The sequence below is a fragment of the Nicotiana tabacum genome, chromosome 1, assembly GCF_000715075.1.
Source record: "Nicotiana tabacum cultivar K326 chromosome 1, ASM71507v2, whole genome shotgun sequence".
In the NCBI taxonomy this organism is placed as follows: Eukaryota; Viridiplantae; Streptophyta; class Magnoliopsida; order Solanales; family Solanaceae; genus Nicotiana; species Nicotiana tabacum.
The window spans coordinates 128,854,940-128,861,401 of NC_134080.1; the positions used below are offsets into that span (position 1 = coordinate 128,854,940).

At 44.6% G+C, this 6,462-nt stretch overlaps 1 pseudogene; it reads right to left on the reverse strand.

The window, feature by feature from the left end:
• Positions 1-642: 642 nt before the first annotated feature.
• On the reverse strand, positions 643-2,490 carry LOC142165395 (18S ribosomal RNA; annotated as a pseudogene).
• Between the last annotated feature and the right edge of the window lie 3,972 nt (positions 2,491-6,462).

The window sequence follows — 6,462 nt, forward strand, 5'->3', positions numbered from 1 at the left end:
TTGGTCTTGTTGAATACAATTTGAACAAAATGACTTACTAGCCACAGTATATCCCCGACACAACCTACATTCACAAATGATAGTTGTTTAGAAATTGAAAAAAAAATTAGACTAGAATGTAATGAGACGTATTATGTGAAGTTTTGGGATCATAGAGAAGAAGGAAAAAAATGACAAAGCAAAAACAACAAAGGAAAAATAATTGAATCTCACTCATTTTCAGGTAAGATTTTCTTAGCCCGCTCCTTGCCCGCGGAGCAAAAAGAAAAGCGTTATCGAATTTCCATCGATGACATAAGCCTCTTTCTTAAGGTCCTTTAAAGACCGGCCATTATCAGACTCTTCTTATGCTTTTTTTTTCACCGGGCTTGGACCTTGTCTCCCAAACAATCTCAGTACATATGGCATAAGAAGATTCCACATATCAAGGTTGGAATGGGATCGGGTGTTTTCACATCTTACCATAGTGCCCGCTTTGTTTTGATTTCCGGTTGATGAACAAGAAGGAAAATGGAACAATTCTATTTTTGACTTGCCCCTGGCTACGTGTCCTTTGCACCCTTCACCCGCCCCCCACCAGCGAAAGCCAGCTAGCCCTCTATGTTGGAAAGTTGGGGGAAGAGTGCATTTCCATCGCGAAAGATCCAATCCAGCCACAGATTCCCCTATGGATACCTTGTTAAAACTTCACCCCAGTCGAATACCCCACCGTGGTATGCGCCAATAGAAGTCATGGGCGATCATTGGTCTGATGCCTTGGGCAAAACCAATTCCTAGGGTGTGACGGGCAGTGTGTACAAGGCCCGGGTACATATTCACCGTGGCATGCTCATCCGCGATTACTAGCGATTCCAACTTCATGTTCCCGAGTTGCAGAGAACAATCCGAACTGAGGAAATATTTTCAGATTCACTACGCCTTACAGCGTTCCTTCCCATTGTAATTGCCATTGTAGCACGTGTGTAGCCCAGCATATAAGGGCCATGCAGACTTGTCGTCATCCCCACCTTCTTCTAGTATATCACTGGCAGACCATCGTGAGTGAGACACACACCTTTTTTTTGTTTGGGTGGGGCATACTAAACCCACTACGTACCACACCACCGGGTCACTCGCCTAAATACCAAGTCTTTCTCTATCGTCAACTTGACGTCATCGTCACCTGCAAGATAAGGCTAAAAACTTGACTTTACTAAACAAGCGAGAAAGGCCCTTTCTATTTAGAAATAGAAAGTTCTTCAAAAGGCATCGTCTACCTTCTTACTGATAGCACAGCTAGGTGCTGGCACGTCACTCGGCTCCTCGGATCACTTCGGTTCCAAAGACTTTCTCCTTAGGCGCATGTCTCAGCAACACAAAATGAGGGTTTCGCTCATTATAGGACTTGACCAAACATCTCACAACACGAGCTGATGATAGCCATGCAACACCTATATGAAAGTCAGTACCATCCCATTAAAGACATGTTTTCTTGTTCATATGTCAAGGGTTGGTAAGGTTTTACATTTTTTATTTAATTAAACCATATGGGCTCCACCGCTTGTGCAGGCCCCCATAAATTCCTTTGAGTTTCGTTCTTGCTACTGTACTCCCCAGGCGGAGTGTTTTTTGCGTTAGCTAGGCCCCTGATCCTCGTAGACCTAGGGCGAACACTTATCGTTTACGACATGGACTACCAAGATATCTAATCTTGTTCGCTCCCCATGCTTTCGCACCTCATCATCGCTAAGGACCTAGAGAGTTGCCTTCGCTTTTGGCAATCCTTCATAGATCTCCGTATTTCACCCTTACACACGAAATTCCACTCTCCTCTATCTCATTCAAGTGAATTGGTTTCGAGAGCATTCCGCCAGTTTTTGGCGGCTTTCACTTTCAACCTGATTCACCACTTACGTGCCCTTTAAGTCCAGTCATTCTGAGGAACACTTGCCCTCCCCCCTGTCTTGCCATGGTTGCTGGCATGGAGTTAGTCGGGGCTTCTTCCTCGGTCTACGCGGACTCGACAGAAGTCCTTTAAGTCCTGTCATGATCGTGCACTCGACAAAAGAGCTTTACAAGCGGCTTTTCCCTTCTTCACTCATGGAATATTGCTATATCAGGATTTCACCCATTGTCTAAGATTCCCCACTACTGCCCTGTGTCGGAGTCTGGGTCGTGTCTAAGTCCCAGTGTCGCTGATTATCTAAAAAGACCAGCTAAGCATCATTGGTTTAGTCAGCCTTTACCTGACCAACTACCTAATACTATGCAGACTCATTAAATAACACTTTTTAGCTTTCATCAGGATTTGGCCCGAACTGTTCGGTAGATTCCCACGTGTTACACACTCGTTCTCCACTTTGTTCTCAACTCTTCTCACCTCCTGAGCGAGACAAGCTACCTTTAGATAGGAGCTTCTTTTCCTTCTGCCCAGCTTCCCGAAAACAACATTCGACTTGCATCTGTTAAGCATATAGCTAGCATTCCTTCTAAGCTAGGATCAAACTCTTCTTTTGAGTATGATTGGGCAACGCAGTAGTAGAACCTGCTGAACCGGGTGTACTATTTCCCAACCTTCTGTGAACTTTTTTTCTCTTATGATTTTTGCTACTTTCTTTTTGATAGTATTGGTCTTGTTTAGAGTATCAGTCTAGTCAGTCAACTAATCCACTCGTGGAGTGCGTTTGCTATAGTAGTAGTCGGGTTGTTGAGACTTCGCCACTTCTTATTTAGTAAAGCCTAGCCCAACTATTATATTGATTACGCCAAACATAGGTTTAGAGGCTCTTACTAGATAAGGTGGCATAATAGAAGTCTCACTACTAGCTTTTAGTCTTAAGTAGGCAGCGGCGGTAAAGAATGAATATTATGCTTAACTATCCGCCATTTCATTAGGACAACACTTTCTAAGTCTTTTTCTAGCTTGATTGCGAAGCAGGGTTTGGAAAGGTTAGCTGAAAGACGGTATATATCAACATTCAAACCTATTCCTTTGTTGATGGCCCCAGTGCATTACGCCAGGTTCCCTCCACATACATATGAAAAGTAAGCCAGCCGTATTAGCTCATCAACTCGCCTTAATCCACCCTCACTATATAGGTGCGGACTTGCGTACGGTATCACTTTCCTAACAACTGCCAAAAGCGGAAGCTTTAATGTTGACGAGCTTATTGTCTCCTTTCTTATCTTAAAAAAAGGGAAATAAGAGAGGGATAACTCATCGGGCAGTCGCCAACCATTGCGCCTTCCCTTCTGCTTACACCATTTCTTGTGAATGCTCTGCTTTGCTCTTTGTCGCGCTACTTCCGCGAGCAACCAACTTCTGATTCTCCTTAAGGCACCGTGTTGAGTAGGGATTTGAATAAAAACTCTATTTTGGGGCTCAATGTTGCTGGACTCTACTCCTCTCCCCGGGCTCACTCCGCTCTATGCCCAAAGCTTTAACTCAATCACTTGGACAGAGGGATTTGACTTACCAACTACAGGCTAGAGTGCGAGAACGATATCTATTGCCTGCTGCCCCCTTCCAATAATACGTGTTTATCAATCACCCGCTTACTACAAGAATGTATCATGATGAGAACCAAAGAAGTCTTGTGAATGCCCAATAGTGTTTTATAAACACCTCGAAGAGCAGTGGCTGTGTTGTTTTGCACGCCTACAGAGAGACTCCAAAAGTACTGACGCTCAATTGAAAGAAAGAGCAATCAACTATATGCTTAACTCATGCCCCAGGAATCCCTAGACACAGTGAGAGGGTACGAGCTAATTTTTTACTAGAGTGAAAGCTAGCGAAAAGCATAAGCGTGCGTGCTACGCTCTCGCCCTCTTTCCATCCGCGAAGCTGCGGCGGGAGAAAAAGCATAATTCCCCACTGTCATAGGTTACCTTTATATATTCCTCCCCCATGACATTCCCAAAGCGATCGCTATCCTTTTCTTGCTTTCTTCTTGTCTTGAAATTTTATAGAACGACTTTATATCAAGGATAGTTGGTTAGGATAAAGTGTTAGAAGACATAGCAAGTGTGTCGGGGATGCGTCTCGGGTATAATATGTCTTGACACCTTGCATGAAAGAGACTTCTCTAGTAGCAGCACTATACCTTGGTATCTCTCTAGCTTCCAGTCTATATAAAACATAGTTAGTAGATGTCAGTCAGCCTGGCATTTCCTCGTATAAAGGACTACTTTTGCATCGGCTCTCTGTCGTTAGGTAATTACCGAGGCGAAAGGAGCACTATCGTAAGTCAGTTTCCTCGCAATCATAGTAGGACTAGTCTAAAAAACTTTCACTTACTCGATTTTTTTACGGGAGGGCCCTTCTATAATTACATTTAACGTCTCTTTATGACTTTCTCGATCGGTGCCTTGGGCTAGTAGCTGGGCTTCCGGGCATTACTACCACGGCTACTATCGACCCGAGCCCAAAGAAGGAAAAGAACGGACTAAAGCGAGGAGTTCATTAGCCATACATACTTATGGAGAATGAGGGTCAACCTCTTTCATGACCCATGGCCCTAGTGTGTCACTTGGTTAGCATTTGTAGAACAAAATAAGTAGGGTAGGTTTTTCGATAGGGAAAGAGACAATGGAGCGGGAGTTGGCTGTAATTGAGACACGTTTTTCGGATGGACGATATGGATTTTTTTGAGATAGTGAACCACTTTTTTATCCTGAGAGGGTGGATGTAATTCAGTTCGAACAAAGTGAGAGGGAGATCATTTAGAACGCGCTGGCTCCAGAATGGTGGGGGGGGGGGGTGCGGCTCCAGAGGCGCTGCCGCAGGCGCCACCACCTACATAAATTGCCCACCCCGCTTCTGATCAAAAAGAGCATGTAAGACTTCGAAGGGACATTCACACTTTGATTCGTGAGCAACTTCACGAGAACATTGTGAAAGGGGGAAATGGCCTCTCTCCGTGCACTTTTCGGAAATGACAGAAATATAGTCCAGTGTTGCGAAGACGATAATGTCTTACGATCTTACGATCTCCGCAGAGATAGAGACAGAAACCCTCCGCAGATGGGTAGAGAATATAAGGGGGACCTTCATCTCCTAAAGCTACTCATTAGGGAATACCAGACAAATTAGTCTGTCTGTCGCTTTCTTTCATAATAGAGCCGTTATTCTCGGCTGGCATGAAGTCTCTCGCATGGGCGAATGAGATGCATTTATGGTACTAGTGGTATTAGGCAAGATATAAGGGAATAATGTATTTTTTTCCCATGACGGCTAAGAACATGCAAATCAAAAATTTCACTTCAAATTTCGGACTTCAACATCCTGCTGCCCATGGTATTTCACGATCAGTATTGAAAATGAACAGAGAAGTGGTGGAACGTGTGGAACCACATATTGGATTACTCCAGTGCGGCACGAAGACGCTAATGTTGAGTCGACTCCTATCCCGCTAGTTATGCGCTGCTTGGTTCCCCTCCCCCAGCACGGTGGAGGTTCTGTAGCACGTCATGAGCACCGAGCTAAGGCAATGTTGAGTAACTCAAGCGAACCGCCTTACTTTATTCCAACATAAGGACAGAAGGGAGAAGGTTGTGAAGGTGGTCTCGTTATCCATACCTCCGGTAGGATGAATGGAGGACCAACCGAACCGGGTTTTCACAAGCATTGACGGGTTCTAGAGTGCCTGTTAAGGGCGCTAGCACATACACCGGGGTGATCATCACCACCTGCACCTCACATCTCGGCACAGTGGAACGTGTAATGCGTCTGCTGTTCCATTTAATATATTTGTTCCTTTTATCTATAGCTTAAAGGAACGCAACAACGAGGGACAACCCGCCCATACAGTCAGTAGGGAGGATGGTATTAATGTCAAAGACCATATGGTAAAAACGCCGCAGGCGCAAAGCGTGGTAGGACTGCACTGGGGGAGCATACCATATGGAGGAAAGGGAACACGGACGGTGGAAGAGCTAGGGGAGGCCGGGTCATTTGATGGAAATGGAAGGCTTTTCCCTATTAGAGAAGGCCCTATGGAGTAAAGAGAAGTGGATGAATTCATGGAAAAAGAGGGAGCGAGCCTATATAAAATAGAAATGAAATAAAGCAAATTCCATGAATAGATAGAGTCAACGGTACGACAGACAGCACTACCTACACACAAATTAACTCTCGAGGTTGAGTAGTTTCAACTTCACTACAGGATTTGCGAATGAATTCTGGGCTATGCCACCTCGAATGGCGTGAGCCAAATGCCGGAATATCCACACATACAATTTTTAGGGGGATCTGGTCAAAAAACCGGCCGATGCCCCCTGACTAGAGGGATTGAGAAATTAATAAAGTACAAAACTTATCTTTAAGCTTTACCTTATTTTGATCGTTGAGAGGGCGCTCACGGGGTTACTGAATGAAGTCCTCCATTTCTTTCGGAGGTGCTGACCTGCAACGAGGCAGAGATGACTAAGTGACATATAAAATATGGCTACGACAATAACATGTCATAGAAGGAGATAACAAGT